Source organism: Giraffa tippelskirchi, chromosome X (assembly GCF_054371585.1).
Source record: "Giraffa tippelskirchi isolate mGirTip1 chromosome X, T2T-mGirTip1v1.2.pri, whole genome shotgun sequence".
Taxonomy (NCBI): Eukaryota; Metazoa; Chordata; class Mammalia; order Artiodactyla; family Giraffidae; genus Giraffa; species Giraffa tippelskirchi.
In genome coordinates, this window is record NC_137289.1 from 81,803,997 (window position 1) to 81,823,994 (window position 19,998).

Genomic DNA, 19,998 nt, shown 5'->3' on the forward strand with positions numbered 1-19,998 from the left:
AGTTTTCCCAGCACCACTTGTTAAAGAGATTGTCTTTTCTCCATTGTATATTCTTGCCTCCTTTGTCGATGATAAGGTGTCCATAGGTGCGTGGGTTTATCTCTGGGCTTTCCATTTTGTTCGATTGATCTATATTTCTATCTTTGTGCCAGTACCATACTGCCTGACTTCAGGCTCTACCACAAATCCTCGGTCTTGTTTTTGCTGAGGGTATAGAGCTTCTCCATCTTTGGCTGCAAAGACGATAATCAATCTGATTTCGGTGTTGACCATCTGGTGATGTCCATGTGTAGAGTCTTCTCTTGTGTTGTTGGAAGAGGGTATTTGCTATGACCAGTACGTTCTCTTGGCAAAACTCTATTAGCCTTTGCCCTGCTTCATTCTGTACTCCAAGGCCAAATTTGCCTGTTACGCCAGGTGTTTCCTGAGTTCCTACGTTTACATTCCAGTCCCCTATAGTGAAAAGGGTATCTCTTGTGGGTGTTAGTTCTAAAAGGTCTTGTAGGTCTTCATAGAATCGTTCAAGTTCCGCTTCTTCAGCCTTACTGATCGGGGCATAGACTTGGATTACCGTAATATTGAATGGTTTGCCTTGGAAACGAACACAGATCATTCTGTCGTTTTTGAGATTGCATCCAAGTACTGCATTTCCGACTCTTTTGTTGACCATGATGGCTATTCCATTTCTTCTAAGGGTTTTCTGCCCACAGTAGCAGATATAATGGTCATCTGAGTTAAATTCATCCATTCCAGTCCATCTTAGTTTGCTGATTCCTAGAATGTCGATGTTCACTCTTGCCATCTTCTGTCTGACCACTTCAAACGTGCCTTGATTCATGGACCTAACATTCCAGGTTCCTATACAATATGGCTCTCTACAGCATCGGACTTTGCTTCTATCACCAGTCACATCCACAGCTGGGTTTTGCTTTTGCTTTGTCTCCATCCCATCAATTTTTCTGGAGTTATTTCTCCACTGATCTCCAGTCACATTTTGGGCCCCTACCGACCTGTGGATTTCATCTTTCAATGTCCTATCTTTTTGCCTTTTCATACTGTTCATGGGGTTCTCAACGCAAGAATACTGAGGTGGTTTGTTATGCCCTTCTCCAGTGGACCACATTCTGTCAATGCAAAGAAATAGAGGAAAACAACAGAATGGGAAAGACTAGAGATCTCTTCAAGAAAATTAGAGATACCAAGGGAACATTTCATGCAACGATGGGCTCAAAAAAGGACAGAAATTGTATAGACCTAAAAAAAGCAGAAGATATTAAGAAGAGGTGGCAAGAATACACAGAAGAACTTTACCAAAAAGATTTTCACAATGCAGATAATCACGATGGTGTGATCACTCACCTAGAGACAGATATCCTGGAATGTGAAGTCAAATGGGCCTTAGAAAGCATCACTACAAACAAAGCTAGTGGAGGTGATGCAATTCCAGTTGAGCTATTTCACATCCTGAAAGATGCTGTTGTGAAAGTGCTGCACTCAATATGCCAGCAAATCTGGAAAACTCAGCAGTGGCCACAGGACTGGAAAAGGTCAGTTTTCATTCCAAACACAAAGAAAGGCAATGTGAAAGAATGATCAAACTACCACACAAAGTAATGCTCAAAATTCTCTAAGCCAGGCTTCAACAATATGTGAACCGTGAACTCCCAGATGTTCAAGCTGGTTTTAGAAAAGGCAGGGGAACCAGAGATCAAATTGCCAACATCCGCTGGATCATCGAAAAAGCAAGAGAGTTCCAGAAAACATCCATGTCTGCTTTATTGACTATGTCAAAGCCTTTGACTATGTGGATCACAATAAACTGTGGAAAATTCTGAAAGAGATGGGAATACCAGACCATCTGACCTGTCTCTTGAGAAAACTGTATGCATGTCAGGAAGCAACAGCTAGAACTGGACATGGAACAACAGACTGGTTCCAAATAGGAAAAGGAGTACATCAAGGCTGTATATTGTCACCCTGCTCATTTAACTTATATGCAGAGTACATCATGAGAAATGCTGGGCTGGAAGAAACACAAGCTGGAATCAAGATTGCCAGGAGAAATATCAATAACCTCTGATATGCAGCTGACACCACCCTTATGGCAGAAAGCGAAGAACTAAAGAGCCTCTTGATAAAAGTGAAAGAGGAGAGTGAATACGTTGGCTTAAAGCTCAACATTCAGAAAACTAAGATCATGGTATCTGGTCCCATCACTTCATGGGAAATAGATGGGGAAACAGTGGAAACAGTGTCAGACTTTATTTTTTTGGACTCCAAAATCACTGCTGATGGTGATTGCAGCCATGAAATTAAAAGACGCTTACTCCTTGGAAGGATGGTTATGACCAACCTAAATAGCATATTTAAAAACAGAGACATTACTTTGCCAACAAAAGTCCGTCTAGTCAATGCTATGGTTTTTCCAGTGGTCATGTATGGATGTGAGAGTTGGACGGTGAAGATAGTGAGTACCGCAGAATTGATGATTTTGAACTGTGGTGTTGGAGAACACTCTTGAGAGTCCCTTGGACTGCAAGAAGATCCAACCAGTCCATCCTAAAGGAGATCAGTCCTGAGTGTTCATTGGAAGGACTGATGTTGAAGCTGAAACTCCAATACTTTGGCCACCTCATGCGAAGATTTGACTCATTGGAAAAACCCCGATGATGGTAAGGATTGGGGGCAGGAGGAGAAGGGGACGACAGAGGATGAGATGGTTGGATGGCATCTCCGACTTGATGGACATGGGTTTGGGTAAACTTCAGGAGCTGGTGATGGACAGGGATGCCTGGCGTGCTGCAATTTCTGGGGTTGCAAAGAGTCAGACTCGACTGAGCGAGTGAACTGAACTGTTTCTGGATCACATCCATGAAGCCATTTTCACGAGCAAAATTATGAAAACTTCCCTTATGTTTTCTCAATGATTTTTACAGATTCAGGTCTTTTAAGTCTTTAATATATTTTGAGCTGCATTTTGGTGTATGATTTAAGATTTCGGAGCATATTCATTCATTTGGACATAGTTATCCAGCTCTCCCAAAATCATTTGTTGTAAAGAATATCTTTTCTCTGTGATGTATTCTTGACCCCTTTGTAAAGTATCCATTGACTGTATATACATGTATTTATTTCTGGACTTTTGATTCTGTTCCAATGGTCTACATGTCTGTCTTTATGACACAGTTTACTGGGAAAGGTCAGTTTTAACTCCAGTCCCAAAGGAAGACAGTGCCCAAAAATATACAGACTACCATACAATTGTGCTCATTTCACATGCTAATAAGGTTATGCTCAAAATCCTTCAAGCTAGGCTTCAGCAGTACATGTACCAAGAAGTTCTAGACGTACAAGCTGCATTTAGAAAAGGCAGGGGAACCAGAGATCAAACTGCCATCATTTTTTGCATCATAGAGAAAACAAGGGAATCCCAGAGAAACATCTACTTCTGCTTCTTTGACTAGGCTAAATCCTTTGACTGTGGATCACAGCAAACTGTGTAAAATTCTTAAAGAGATGGGAATACTAGAACACCTAACCTGTGTCCTGAGAAACCTGTATGTGCATCAAGAAGCAACAGTTAGAGCCTTAAACAGAACAACTGACTGGTTCAAAATTGAGAAAGGAATACCACTAGGCTCTTTATTGTCATCCTGCTTATTTAACTTATATGCAGAGTCCATCATGCAAAATGCTGGGCTGGATGAGTTACAGACTGGAATCAAGATTGCTGGGAGAAATAGCAACAGCCTCAGATATACAGATGATACCACTTCAATGGCAGAAATTGAAGAGGAACTAAAGAGCCTCTTGATGAGGGTGAAAGAGGAGTGTGAAAAAGCTGGCTTAAAATTCAACATTAAAAAAAAAAAAGATCATGGCATCCAGTCCCATCACTTCAAGGCAAACAGATGTGGAAAAAATGGAAACAATGACAGATTTTATTTTCTTGGGGCCCAAACTCACTGCACATAAGGACTGCAGCCATGAAATTAAAAGGTGCTTGCTCCTTAGAAGGAAAGTTATAACAAACCTAGACAGCATATTAAAAAGCAAAGACAGCACTTTGCTGACAAAGGTCTGTATAATCAAAACTATGGTTTTTCCAGTAGTCATGTATGGATATAAGAGTTGGACCATAAAGAAGCTGGAGTGCCAAATAATTGATGCTTTTGAATTGTGCTGGTGAAGACTGTTGAGATTCCCTTGGACTGCAAGGAGATCAAACCAATCAATCCTAAAGGAAGTCAACCCTCAATAATCATTGGAAGTGCTGATGCACCAATACTTTGGCCACCTGATGGGAAGAGCTGACTCATTGGAAAAGACCCTGATGCTGGGAAAGATTGAAGACAAAAGGAGAAGAGAGCAGCAGAGGATGAGATGTTTAGATAGCATCACTGACTCAATGGACACAAATCTGAGCAAACTCTGGGAGATAGTGAAGGACAGGGAAGCCTTGTGTGCTGAAGTTCATGGGTCACAAAGAGGATATGACTTAGGAACTGAACAATAAAAATACTGTTCAATGTATTACAATTTGACATCAAGAGGTGATGCCTACAGATTTGTGTTTTCTCAAGGTTTATTATTATTATTATTACTTCGGGGCATCTTTTTTATGTGGTTCCATACAACTATTCGGATGATTTTTACTATTTATGTAAAAATGACATTGTAATTTTGGACGGATTGCTCTGAATCCATAGACTACTCTGTGTAATATGGACATATTAACATTAACATATTAATGTCATTAACTTAATGACATTAAGTCTTCCAATCCATGAACATGACAGTTCTTTTCATTTTAAGTATCTTCTTTAATGTCTTTAAATGTGTTTTGTAGTTTAGAGTGTACAAGTATTTCACTTCTTTAATTAAATATATCTTTAAATATTTTATTCTTTTTGGTGCTGTTACAAATAGAATCATTTTCTTAATTTGCTTTTTGGATAGTATGTTGCTTGTGTACAGAAATGCAACTTATCTTTGCATGATGATTTTATATCCTGCCAATGTACTGAAACTTTGTTTTATTCTAACATGGTTTTTCTGGATTTTTTGGTGAGATTTTTTGACTCTTTAGTGTTTCTACATATTTGATCATGACATATGCACAGATAATTTTGTTTTTTTATTTCTAGTTTGGATATTTTTATATTATTTTTCTTTTCTCAACTGCTCTGACTAGGGCTTACGGTACTACATTAAATAGAGTGGTCAGAATGAGCATACTTGCCTTATTCTTGATCTTAGAGGAAGAGCTTTCAGATCTTTACAGTTGAATATAATGTTAGCTGTTAGGTTATAATATATGGCTTGTTGTTGTTGCTGTTATAGCTGTTGTTAAGATATATCACTTCTTCCCTTCTTTTTTAGATATGTTATCACAAAAGGGTGTTGAAATTTGTCAAATGGCTTTTCTGTAACTATTGAGATAATCATGTGATTTCTCCCTTTCTTCTGTTAATATAGAGTAGTAAATTAGTTTATCTGCATATGTAGATCCATCCTTATAGCCTAGAAATAAATCCTACATGATGATGGTTTATGATTATTTTAATGTATTGTCAAATTTGACATGCAAGGGATTTTTCAGAATTCTGCATCTATAATTATCAGAATATATTTATTGGCTTATAGTTTCCTTTTCTTTTGTGTCTTTATCTGTCTTTGGTATAATAAGATAGTTTTAGTCTCATAAGATCAGTTTGTAAGTGAACCAATCTTTTTAATTATCTTGAAGAATATTAAGTATTTCCATCAATGCTTTTAACATTTTTAACAATTTTTATTTCACTTTGGAGTATAGTTGATTTACAATGTTGTGTTAGTTTTAGACGTATATCAAAGTGATTCACTGTGCATATATATATATATATATATATATATATACACACACATAAATAATATCCATTAATTTTCAGATTTTTTCCTATATATTTTATTACAGAATACTAAGTAGAGGTCCTGGGCTATACAGTAAATCCATGTTAATTATCTATTTTATATGAATATTAATATATAGTAGTGTGTATACATCAGTTCCAAAAACCTAACATCCTTCCTTCCTCACATCTTTCCCCTTTGGTAGCCATATACTAGTTTTAGAAGCTTGTGGTTCTATTTCTGTTTTGAAAATAAGTACATTTGTATCATTTTTTATTGGGTTTTTGCTGTTTGTATATTTTGGAAGTTAATCTTTTGTCAGTCATTTCATTTGCAAATATTTTCTCCCATTCTCTGGATTTTCTTTTCATTTTGCGTATAGTTTCCTTTGCTGTGAAAAAACTTTTGAGTTTAATTAGGTCCCATTTGTTTATTTTTATTTACATTGCACTATGAAACAGATCAAAAAAGATAGTGCAGCAATTTATGTGAGAGAGTGTTTTGCCTGGGTATTTCTCTAAAAGCTTTGTACTACATGTAGATCTTTAGTCCATTTTGAGTAATTTTTGTGTATAAAGAACATTTTAATATTATTTTTACATGTAACTTTCCATTTTTCTCAGTACCACTTATTAATAAAGTGACTGTCTTTTATCTATTGTATAGTATTGCCTTCTTTGTTGTATATTAATTGACCATAGGTGTGTGGGTTTATTTTTGGACTTTCTAGCCTGATCCATTGATTTATATTTCTATTTTTGTGTCAATACCATACTGTTTCAATGACTGTAGCTTTATAGTACAGTCTGAAGCCAAGGGGCCTGATTCCTCCAGCTTCGTTTTTCTTTCTCAAGTTTGTTTTGGTTCTTTAGGGTCTTTTATGTCTTCATTTAAATTTTAAGATTGGTTTTTCCTAGCTGTGTGAAAAATGCAATTGTTAATTAATTTTTTTATTTTTTTTAATAAATTTATTTATTTTAGTTGGGGGCTAATTACTTTACAATATTGTAGTGATTTTTGCCATACATTGACATGAATCAGCCATGGGCCCACATGTGTTCCCCATCCTGAAACCCCCTCCCACCTCCCTCCCCATCCCATCCCTCTGGGTCATCCCATTGCCCCAGCCCTGAACATAGATGCAAAAATCCTTAATAAAATTCTAGCAAACAGAATCCAACATCATATTAAAAAGATCATACATCATGACCAAGTGGGCTTTATCCCAGGAATGCAAGGTTTCTTTAACATCCGCAAATCAATCAATGTAATACACCACATTAACAAATTGAAAGATAAAAACCATATGATTATCTCAATAGATGCAGAAAAAGCCTTTGACAAAATTCAACATCCATTTATGATAAAAACCCTCCAGAAAGCAGCAATAGAAGGAACATATCTCAACATAATAAAAGCTATATTTATCCTCACTGGTGAAAAATTGAAAGCATTTCCCCTAAAGTCAGGAACAAGGCAAGGATGCCCACTTTCACCACTACTATTCAACATAGTTTTGGAAGTTTTGGCCACAGCAATCAGGGTGAAAAAAGAAATAAAAGGAATACAGATAGGAAAAGAAGAAGTAAAACTCTCACTGTTTGCAGATGACATGATCCTCTACATAGAAAACCCTAAAGATTCTACCAGAAAATTACTAGAGCTAATCAATGAATATAATAAAGTTGCAGGATATAAAATTAACACACAGAAATCCCTTGCATTCCTATACACCAATAATGAGAAAACAGAAAGAGAAATTAAGGAAACAATACCATTCACCATTGCAACAAAAAGAATAAAATACTTAGGAATATATATACCTAAAGAAACAAAAGACTTATATATAGAAAACTATAAAACACTGATGAAAGAAATCAAAGAGGACACAAACAGATGGAGAAATATACCGTGTTCGTGGATTGGAAGAATTAATATAGTGAAAATGAGTATACTACCCAAAGCAATCTATAGATTCAATGCAATCCCTATCAAGCTACCAATGGTATTTTTCACAGAACTAGAACAAATCATTTCACAATTTGTATGGAAATATAAGAAACCTCGAATAGCCAAAGCAATCTTGAGAAAGAAGAATGGAACTGGAGGAATCAACCTGCCTGACTTCAGGCTCTACTACAAAGCCACAGTCATCAAGACAGTATGGTACTGGCACAAAGATAGAAATATAGATCGATGGAACAAAATAGAAAGCCCAGAGATAAATCCACGCACCTATGGACACCTTATCTTCAACAAAGGAGGCAAGAATATACAGTGGAGAAAAGACAATCTCTTTAACAAGTGGTGCTGGGAAAACTGGTCAACCACTTGTAAAAGAATGAAATTAGAACACTTTCTAACGCAACTTTTAATTTAATAGGTATTGAATTTAATCTGTAGACTACCTTGGGTAGTATAGAAATTTTAACAGTATTGATTCTTCAAATCCAAGAACATGATATTTCTTTCCATCTGTGTTTCATCTTCAATTTCTTTCATCACTGTCTTTTAGTTTTCAGAGTACAGGTCTTTTGCCTCTTAGGTTTATTCCTCTTATTATCTTTGGTGTGGTGGTAAATGGGATTGTTTCCTTAATTTCTCTTTCTGATACTTTATTTCTAGTGTATAGAAAGGCAAGCAATTTCTGTGTGTTAATTTTATATCCTGCAAATTTACCAAAGTTATTGATGAACTCTAAGCATGTTTAAGATTTTCTATGTATAGTACCTTGTCATCTGCAGATGGTGAAAGTGTTACTCCTTCTTTCCAGTGTGAATTCTTTTTTTCTCTGTTTGCCCTGGCTAGAAATTTCAAAAGTATGTTCAATGAGTGTCAACAGTGGACATCCTTGGCTTCCTCCGGATGTTACAGGAAATATTTTCAGCTTTTCACCATTGATTATGATGCTAGCTGTGGTTTGCCATATATGGCCTTTATTTTGTTTAGGCATGTTCCCTCTGTGCCCACTTTCTGGTAAGCTTTTATCCTAAATGGGTATTGAATTTTGTCAAAGTTTTTGTGCATCGTTTGAGACGTTCATATGGTTTTTATTCTTTAAATTGTTTCTGTCATAACATGTTACAATCATACTGATTGACTTCTCGATATTGAAAGATCTTTGCATCCTTGAGATAAATCCCACTTAATCATGGTGTAATATCCCTTAAATGTAGCAAACCAAATGTTACAATACACAAAAAAATAGAGCTACCATGTGACCCTGCAATCCCACTCCTGGGCATGTATCTGGAGAAAAACATGAACCAAAAGGGTATATGCACCCTAATGTTCATTGTAGCACTGTATACAACAGCCAAAACATGGAAGCAACCTCAATGTCCATTGACAGAGGAATGGGTACTTAAAGAAGATGTGGTACATATATACAGTGAAATATTACTCAGTCATTAAAAAGAATGAAATAATGGCATTTGCAACAATATAGATGGACCTAGGTGTGGTACATATATACAGTGAAATATTACTCAGCCATTAAAAAGAATGAAATAATGGCATTTGCAACAATATAGATGGACCTAGATGTGGTACATATATACAGTGAAATATTACTTAGTCATTAAAGAGAATTAAATAATGGCATTTGCAACAATATAGATGGGCCTAGAGAGTGTCATGGGCTTCCCTGGTGGCTCAGGTTGTAAAGAATCTGCCTGCAGTACAGGAGACCTGGGTTTGATCCCTGAGTTGGGAAGATCCTTTGGAGGAAGGTTTGGCAACCCACTCCAGTATTCTTGCATGGAGAATCCCCATGGACAGAGGAGCCTGACAGGCTGCATTCCATAAGACTGCAAAGATTTGGACATGACTGAGAGACTAAGTACAAGAGTGTCATACTGAGTGAAGTAAGTCAGACCGAGAAGGAGAAATATCGTATGACATCTCTTATAGGTGGAATCTTAAAAAAAAAAATACAAATAAACTTACAAAACAGAAAGAAACAGACTTAGAAAATGAAATTATGGTTTCCAGGGGGAAGGGATAGTTAGGGACTATGGAAAGGTCATGTATACACTATTATATTTAAAATGGATAACCAAAAAAGACCTCTTTTATAGCACATTGAACTCTGCTCAATATTATGTGGCAGCCTGGATGGGAGGGGGAATTGCGGGAGAATGGGTACGCATGTATACATGGCTGAGTCTCTTTGCTGTTCACCTGAAACTACCATAACATTGTTAATTGACTATACCTCAATACCAAACAAAAAGTTTAGCTTGTAAAAACAAGAAATCTAGCTGTTAACTCTTCTCCAAATATTTGGTAGAATTCACCGTGAAGATGTCTGGTCCTAGAATTTTGTTTGTTGGCAGTTTTTAAATCACAGTTTACATTTCAGTACTTGTGATTGATCTGTTCATATTTTATGTCTCTTCTGGGTTCAGTCTTAGGAGACTGTACCTTAGTAAGGATTTGTACATTTCTTCTAGTTTGTCATTTTTATTGACATACATTTGCCTGTAATATATAATCCTTGTTATTTCTGTGCTCTCAGTTGTAATTTCTCCTTTTTCATTTCTATTTTTGTTGATTTGAGCTTTCTTCTCTTTTTCTTGGTGAATTTGGCTAAATGTTTGTCAATTTTTTATCTTTCAAAGTACCAGCTTTTAGTTGCATTGACCTCTTCTACTGTTTTGTCTCTATTTCGTTTATTTCTGTTCTCATATTTATGATCTTTTCCTTCTGCTAACTTCGGGTTTTGTTATTTTTTCTCTAGTTGCTTTAGGTGTAAGGTTAGGTTATTTCTTTGTGAATTTGCTTATTTTCTGAGAGAATAATATATTGCTATAAACGTCTCTCTTTGACTAGCTTTTGCTGCATCCCATTGGCTTTGGATCATCATTATTTCATTGTCATTTTTCTCTAGGTATTTTTTTCATTTCTTCAGTGATCTATTGGTGGTTTAGTAACATAATGTTTAGCCTTCACATATTTGTATTTTTTATAGTTTTTTTTTCTTTCTTGTAGTTGATTTCTAATCTCAAGTCATTATGGTTTAAATAGATGCTTCATATGATGGAATCCTCCCAGCCTGATCGAACCCAAGTCTCTTACATCTCCTGCATTGGCATGCTGAATCTTTACCACTGTGCTACCTGGGAAGCCCTTCTTAAATTTACCAAGGGTTATTTTGTGGCCCAGTGTGTAATCTATTCTGGAAAATATTCCATGTGCACGTGATAACAATGTGTATTCTATGCTTTCTGATGGAACGCTGTATAAATATTAGTTTACACCATCTGGACTAATGTGTTATATAAGTCTTGAGTTTCGTTATTGATTTTCTGCCTGGATGATCTGTTCATTGGTGTAAGGGGGGGGGTTAATGCCCCCTACTATTATTGTGTTACTGTTAATTTCCCCCTTTATGGATGTTAGCATTTGCCTTATATATTGAGGAGTTCCTATGTCGTGTGTGTGTGTGTGTGTGTGTGTGTGTATTTGTTATACCCTCCTATTGAATTTACCCCTTGATCATTATATAATGTTCTTCTTTGTCTCTTGTAACTGTCTTATTTTGAAACAGATTTTGTCTGATATAAGTATTGCTCTTCTATTTTTTTGTTTCCCTTTGCATGGAATATCTAACATATTTTCCCGTCTCCTCACTTACATTATGTGTTTGCCTGGATCTGATTCGGACCCCTTATAGACTGCATATGTACAGGTCTTAATTTTGCATTCATTCAGTCAGCTATGTCTCTTGCTTGGAGCATTGAATCTATTTACATTTAAGTTGTCAATCACTTCAGTTCAGTTCAGTCGCTCAGTCGTGTCCGACTCTTAGCGACCCCATGAATCACAGCACGCCAGGCCTCCCTGTCCATCACCAAAACCCAGAGTTTACCCAAACTCATGTCCATTGAGTAGGTGATGCCATCCAGCCATCTCATCCTCTGTCGTCCCCTTCTCCTCTTGCCTCCAATTCTTCCCAGCATCAGGGTGGTTTCCAAGGAGTCAACTCTTTGCATGAGATGGCCGAAGTATTGGAGTTTCAGCTTCAACATCAGTCCTTCCAATGAACACCCAGGACTGATCTCCTTTAGGATGGACTGGTTGCATCTCCTTGCAGTCCAAGGGACTCTCAAGAGTCTTCTCCAACACCACAGTTCAAAAGTATCAATTCTTCAGCACTCAGCTTTCTTCACAGTCCAACTCTCACATCCATACATGACCAATGGAAAAACCATAGCTTTGACTAGATGGACCTTTGTTGGCAAAGTAATGTCTCTGCTTTTTAATGTGCTATCTAGGTTGGTCATAACTTTCCTTCCAAGGAGTAAGCATCTTTTCATTTCATGGATGCAATCACCATCTGCAGTGATTTTGGAGCCCCCCAAAGAATAAAGTCTGACACCATTTCCACTGTTTCCCCATCTATTTCCCATGAAGTGATGGGACCAGATACCATGATCTTAGTTTTCTGAATGTTGAGCTTTAAGCCAACTTTTTCACTCTCCTCTTTCACTTTTATCAAGAGGCTCTTTAGTTCTTCTTCGCTTTCTGCCATAAGGGTGGTGTCATCCGCATATCTGAGGTTATTGATATTTCTCCCAGCAATCCTGATTCCAGCTTGTGCTTCTTCCAGCCCAGCGTTTCTCCTGATGTACTCTGCATAGAAGTCAAATAAGCAGGGTGACAATATACAGCCTTGACGTACTCCTTTTCCTATTTGGAACCAGTCTGTTGTTCCATGTCCAGTTCTAGCTGTTGCTTCCTGACCTGCATACCGGTTTCTCAAAAGGCAGGTCAGGTGGTCTGATATTCCCATCTCTTTCAGAATTTTCCACAGTTTATTGTGATCCACACAGTCAAAGGCTTTGACATAGTCAATAAAGCAGAAGTAGATGTTTTTCTGGAACTGATGCTTTTTAACTGTGGTGTTGGAGAAGATTCTTGAGAGTATCTTGGACTGCAAAGAGATCCAACCAGTCAATTTTTAAGGAAATCAATCATGAATATTAATTAGAAGGACTGATGCTGAAGCTGAAGCTCCAATACTTTGGCCATCTGTTGTGAAGAACTGACTCATTGGAAAAGACCCTGATGCTTGGAAATATTGAAGGCAGGAGGAGATAGGGGCGACCGAGGATAAGATGGTTGGATGCCATCACTGACTGGATGGACATGAGTTTGAGCAAGCTCTGGGTGTTGGTGATGGACAGAGAAGCCTGCAGTGATGCAGTCCATGGAGTTGCAAAGAGTTGGACACAACTGAATGACTGAACTGGACTGATTTTAGGTCTCTAGTCTCTTAACTTCAAATGCTTTTCCAATATCTTATGTTAGCTTTCTCCTCTTCTCACAATTTCTGGTTTTGATATCATGTTTGTGTATGGATGATTTACTCTGCTTACTGTATTTTTACCTTTACTGGTGAGCTTTCCCATACATAATTTTCTTGTTTTTAGTTGTTTCTGTATTTCCACTTACAAAATTTCCTTTAGCATTTGTGGCAAATCTGGTCTGGTGGCGCTGAATTATCTTAGCTTTTGCTTATGTGTAAAGATTTGGATTTCTCCATGAAATATGAAGAAAACTCTCCTGGCTAGAGTATTTTTGGTTGTAGGTTGTTCTCTATAATCACTTTAAATATATCATGTCACTCCTTTCTAACCTGAATGACTTTCTGCAGAATAATCAGCTGATAACCTTATAGGGATTCACTTATCTGGTGTTACTTTTTCCTTGTTTCTTTTATTTTCTGTTTATTTTTAATTTTTGCAAATTAGATTAATATGTTTCTTGGTATGTTCCTCCTTGGGTTTATCCTCTATGGAACCCTTGGACCTTCCTGGACTTGAGTGAGTGTTTCATATCCCATTGCTAGGGAAGTTTTCAACTGCTATTTCTTCAAATATTTTCTCAAGCCCTTTCTGTCTCTCTTTTCCTTATGGGACCACTATAATCCTAATGTTGGTACATTTAGTGCTGATCCAGAGGTGTCCTCAATTCTTTTCAATCTTTTTTCTTTATTCAAATTTGTGGCAGTGATCTCAACCCACGTGTCTTCCACTCACTCATTCTTCTGTCTCATTTATACTGCTATTGATTCCTTCTCATGTATTTTTCATTTCAGTTGCTATACTGTTCATCTCTGTTTTTTCTCTAGTTCTGGTTTCTTCTAGGTCTGTGCCTCAGTTACTTTTATGACATCTTGGATCATCTTTACCATGATTAGTCTGAATTATTTTTCAGGCAAATTGCCTATCTCTACTTCACGTAGTTGTTTTTCTGGAGTTTTATCTTATTCCTTCATCTAGAACACATTTCTCTACCATTTCAGTCTGTCTAACATCCTGTGTTTGCAAGCTCCAATCCACGGGCTTGCAGCATTTTAGTTCTTCTTGCTTCAGGTGTCTGTCCTCTGGTGAGTAAGATTGTTCCAATGGCTTGTACAGGCTTCCTGGTTGGGGAACCCAGTGCCTATCCACTGGTAGGTGGTACTTGATCCTGTCCCTCTGATGGGTAGGACAGTGTCAAAGGGTGTGTCTTGAGGTGTCTGTGGGCTCAGAGTGACTTTAGGCGGTCTGTCTGTTAATGAGCTGGGCTGTGTTCCAAATCTATTGGTTGTTTGGCCTGAGTTATCCTAGCACTGGAGCCTGCAGACTATTGAGTGGCACCAAGTCTTAGTGCTAAAATGGCAACATCCATGAGAGCTCATGCTGAGGAATATTCTCTAGGGACCTCTGCCAACAGTGTCATTGCTCCTTCAGTGGGCCACAGCCACCCCTACCTCCTCAAGAGACCCTCCAAAACTTACAGGTAGGTTTGGTCCAAGTTCCTATGTACACTGCTTTGCCCTGGCTACCAGTGTACATGAAACCTTATGTGTGCCATCCAAGAGTGGTGTTTGTTTTCCAGTCTTGTGGAGCTGCTGAACTCAAGCCCTGCTGCCTTCAAAGCCAAATGCTCTGGGGGCTTCTCTTCCTGATGCCTGACCCCTAGGCTGAGGAGCCTGACAGGGGGCCCAGAACTCATTCCTGTGGGGGAAAATCTGCAGTATAATTATTTTTCATTTTGTGGGTCACCTACCCACTGGATATGGAATTTGATTCTCTCTTAACATCTTATTTAGCTTCCTTGTCTTTGGATATAGAATATCTTTTTTTGATAGGTTCTAATCTTTTTGTTGTTGATAATTGTCCAGCAGTTAGTTGTGATTTTGATCTTTTCATGGGAAAAGGTGAGCTCAAGTCCTTCTACTCCATCATCTCATCGCCAAACCTCCATCGTTAATTATAGCAAATAGATGTGTGGGCAAATCTTAAATAAGCCACAGAGTTTTTTTTCCAGTATAATCAGAACCTCTGGCTTAATCATCAATAACCTTCATTGTGAACAAGCCAGTGTCCCTAATGCAGGATTCAGAGATTGGGTTGGCCTGGGCTCCTGCAACCTGGTGGAGTGGGGTTGAAAATCTAAAATTTTGTCATTTATATTTTTATTGAAATATGATTGATTTAAAATACTATATTTTGCTGGTGTACAGTATAGTGATTCCATGTTTTTATCGATTATACTCTAATTAAAGTTATTATAATATATTGACTATATTCTCTGTGCTATATGTTACATTCTTTTATCTCATTTATTTTATAGTTCATAATTTGTGCAGTTTAATCCTATTTCCCTCTCTTGACTCTCTGCCCGACTATCCCCAATTGGTAATGACAAGATTCTTCTCTGTATCTAGCAGTCATTTACTGTCTTGTTTTCTTTATTTGTATGTAATTATTTTTAGATATCACGAATAAGTGAAAATACACAGTACTTGTCTTTCTCTAACTTAACCTCACTAAACATAATATCCTCCATGTCTATCCATGTCATTGCAAATGGCAATATTTCATTCTTTTTATGACTAATATTCCATTGTTTTGTATATACATGTGTGTTTATATGTAGCTCACATATTCTTTATTCATTCATCCGTTAATGGACGTTTATGTTGCCTCATTATCTTGGATTTTATAAATAATGCTTCTTTGAATATTGGTATGTGTACATATTTTTGCATTAGTGATTTTGTTTCATTTGGATATATACTCAGAAGTGGAATTTCTGGTTTATATGGTAGTTCTGTTTTAAATTATTTTTTATACCATTTACTCATAAAGCAATTTGGTGTCAGACTTTTCTTTGTTAGGAAATTTCTGATGGCTGATTCACTCTCCTTACAAACTATAGGTCTTTTCAGACTATCTATTTCCTCATGTTCCAGTCTTGGTAAGTTGTATGTTTCTAGGAACTTATTGACTTCTTACAGGAGGATATCTTGTTGTTGGCATGCAACAGTTCATAGGGATTTCTTATGATGTTTTTTACTTTGTGACATCATTTGTAATGTCTCCTATGCTATTTTGATATTTTTAAATTTGAGACTTCTCTCTATTTTTCATAGTCTACATAAGATTTGTTAATTTTATTTGCTTTTTCAAAAACCCTACTATTATTTCCACTGATATCATTTTTCTCTTGATCCTCAATTCTCTATTTTGCTTATACCTGATCTGATCTTTATTACCCCGCTCCTACTTACTGTGTGCTTAATTTGTTATTTTTCCAGTTTCTTATTTTTATTAATTGAAGGATACTGGGTGTACCACATCATATAAATTACAGGTGTACAAAATAGTGATTCACAATTTTTAAAGGTTGTATTTCATTTACAGTTATTATACAATATTAACTATATACCCCTATGTAGTGCAATATATATTGTAGCTTGTTTTATACCTAATAGTTTGTACTTCTTAATCCCATACACCTATATGGCCCTTCACACTTCCCTCTCCCCACTGACAACCACTAGTTTGTTCTCTATACCTGTGAGTCTGCTTCTTTTTTGTTATATTCAGTAGCTTGTTTTATGTTTTATGTTTCACATATAAGTATTTTCACACATTATTTGTCTTTCTCTATGTGACATTTTTCACTTAGCATGTCCTACAAGTCCATCCATTCTACTGCAAATGATAAAATTTTTCTCTTTTTATGGCTAAGTACTATTCCATTGTCTACTTATAGAAACCACATCTTCTTTATCCATTTATCTGTTTATGGACATTAAGTACTTTCATATCCTGTCAATATAAATAATGTTGCTATGAATATTGGAGTGTATGTATTTTTTTGAATTAGGTTGTTTTTTTTTTTTTCTTTTTCAGACATACATCCAGAAATGGAATTGCTGGGTCAGCTGGTAATTTTATTTTTAGTTTCTTGAGAAACCTCCATACTGTTTTCCACAGTGCTGCAACAATTTATATGCCCACCAACAGTGTAAGAGGGTTCTTTTTCTCCACATCCTTGCCATCATTTATTGTTTTTGTTTTTTATGATAGCCATTTTTGAATGATATGAAGTGATATCTTATTGCGGTTTTGATTTACATTTTTCTGAGGATCATGGCGTTAAACATCTTTTCATGTGTCTATTGGGCATTTGCATCTCCACTTTGAAGAAATGTCTATCCAGTTCCTCTGCCCATGTTTTAATTGGGCTGTTTTTTTGCTTTTTTTTTAAATGTTGAGATGTATGAGTTATTTATATATGTTAAATATTAACCCCTTATCAGTCATATCATTTTCCAATGTAGTCTCTCAAGTTGTGTTTTCATTCCATAGATGGTCTCTTTGCTGTCCAAAAGCTTTTAAGCCTAATTAGGTGTCATTTGTTTATTTTTATTTTTGTTTCCTTTGCTTTAAGAGATGGGTCCCCCAAAATATTGCTCCAATTTATGTCAAAGAGTGTTCTGCTTATATTTTGCTCTAGGTGTGTTGTGATATTCAGTCTTTCATTTAAGTCTTTAATCCAATTTGGGTTTGTTTTTGTATATGATGTTAGAAAATATTCTAATTTCATTCTTTTCCATGCAGCTGTCCAGTTTTCTCATTACTACTTATTGAAGAGACTGTATTTTTTCCACTGTATATTCTTGCCTCCTTTGCCATAGATTAGTTGACCATGTATACATAGTTTTATTTCTGTGTTGATGTGTGTATGTTTTTGTGCCAGAATAATACTGTTTTGATTGCTGTAGCTTTGTAAAATCGTTTGAGATCAGTTAGCCTGATTCCTCCAGCTCTATTCTTTTTCAAAACTGTTTTAGCTTTTGGGGTCTTTTGTGTTCCCATTCAAAATTTACAACTATTTGCTTTGGTTCTGTGAAAAATGCCATTGGTATTTTGACAGGGAGTGCATTGAATTTGTACATTGCGTTGGGTAGTATGGTTATTTTAACGGTACTGATTTTTCCAATCCAAAGCCATAGTATATTTTCCCATCTGTTTGCATCGTCTTCAGTTTCTTTCATAAGTGGCTCATAGTTTTTGGAGTACAGCAATTTTACCTCCTTAGGTAGGTTTATTCCTAATTATTTCATTCTTTTTGATGTAATGATAAATGGGACTTTTCCTTAATTCCTCTTTCTGATCCATCAGTGTATAGAATGAAACAGATTTCTGTGTACTAATTGTCATTTTTAACACCATCTACAAAAAATAAACTCAAAATGAATCAAAGACCTAAATGTAAGACTGGATACTATAAAATTCCAGAGGAAAATAACCTAACTACTTTTTGACATAAATCAGAGCAATATTTTTTAATCTATTTCCTACAGTGAAGGAAATAGAAACAAAAAATAAACAAATGGAACCTGTGTGCTTAGTCACTCAGTCATATCTGGCGCTTTGTGACCCCATGGACTGTAACCCAACAGGCTTCCCTGTCCATTAGGATTCTCCAGGCAGGAATACTAGAGTGGGTTGCCATGCCCTCCCCCAGGGGGTCTTCCTGACCCAGGGTCCGAACCCAGGTCTCCTTCACTTCAGGCAAAGTCTTTACCGTCGGAGCCCGCAGGGAAGTTAAGTAAACTTAAAAAGTTTTGAGCAACAAAGGAAACCATGACACAACAAAAACACAAACAGAATGTACTGAATTAGAGAATATATTTGCAAATGATAAGACTGATATGGAGTTAATATCCAACATAGATAAACAGCCCATGAAATTCAGCATAAAAAATCTATTTAAAATGAGCAGAAGGGTAGTATAGACATATTTTTCATAGAGGAAATGCAGATAGCCAACAGGCATATGAAAAGATACATAATATCATGGGTCATCAGAGAAATGACAATCAAAATCAAGATGAAACTTCACCCTGCAACTGTCAGAATTGCTATCATCAGAAAAACCACAAATAACAAATGTTGGCAAGGATGTGGAGAAAAGGAAATGCTTTTACTCTGTGGCTGAGTATGTAAATTGGTACAGTCACTGTGGAAAACAGTATGGAGGTTTCTCAAGAAATTAAAAATATAAATACCATGATGTATCATTTCATTCCTGGATGTACATCTAATAGAAACAAACAAAAGAAGCACTAATTCAAAGAGATATATGCACTCCATGTACATTGTTGTTCAGTTGCTGAGTGGTGTCCAACACTTGGCAACCCCATGGACTGCAGCACGCCAGGTTTGCCTGTTCTTTACCACCTCCAGAACCTTTCTCAAGGTCATGTCCATTGAGTCAGTGATGCTATCCAACCATCTCGTCCTCTGTTGTCCCATTCTCCTGCCTCCAATCTTTCCCAGCACCAAGGTCTTTTCTAATGAGTCAGTTCTTTGCATCAGGTGGCCAAAGTATTGGAGCCTTAGCTTCAGCATCAATCTTTCCAATGAATGTTCAGAATTGATTTCCTTTAAGATTGACTGGCTTGAGCTCCTTGCTGTCCAAGGGTGTGTCAAGAGTCTTTTCCAATTCAAAAGCATAAATTCTTTGGTGCTCAACCTTGTTTATGGTCCAAATCTCACATTGATACGACTACTGGAAAAACCATAGCTTTGACTATATGGATATTTGTGGACAAAATATTGTCTCTGCTTTTTAATATGCTGTCTAGGTTAGTCCATGGTGTCACAAAGAGCCGGACACGACTTAATGACAAACCCTTTCACTTTCAGGTTAATCATAGCTTTTCTTCCAAGGAGCAAGCGTCTTTTAATTTCATGGCTGGTGTCACCATCTGCAGTGATTTTGGAGCCCAAGAAAATAAAATGTGTCACTGTT

General features: G+C 36.7%; 1 long non-coding RNA gene across 2 annotated transcripts in view; it reads left to right on the forward strand.

The window, feature by feature from the left end:
* The first annotated feature begins 14,218 nt into the window (after positions 1 to 14,218).
* Positions 14,219 to 19,998, forward strand: part of LOC145535562 (uncharacterized) — a 55,009-nt gene continuing 49,229 nt past the window's right edge. The window contains exon 1 of one of the 2 annotated variants that reach the window (XR_014075472.1): positions 14,219 to 14,682. This is a non-coding gene — a long non-coding RNA (uncharacterized LOC145535562). The remainder of the gene's footprint in view (positions 14,683 to 19,998) is intronic. The other variant, XR_014075471.1, reaches the window with a different exon arrangement.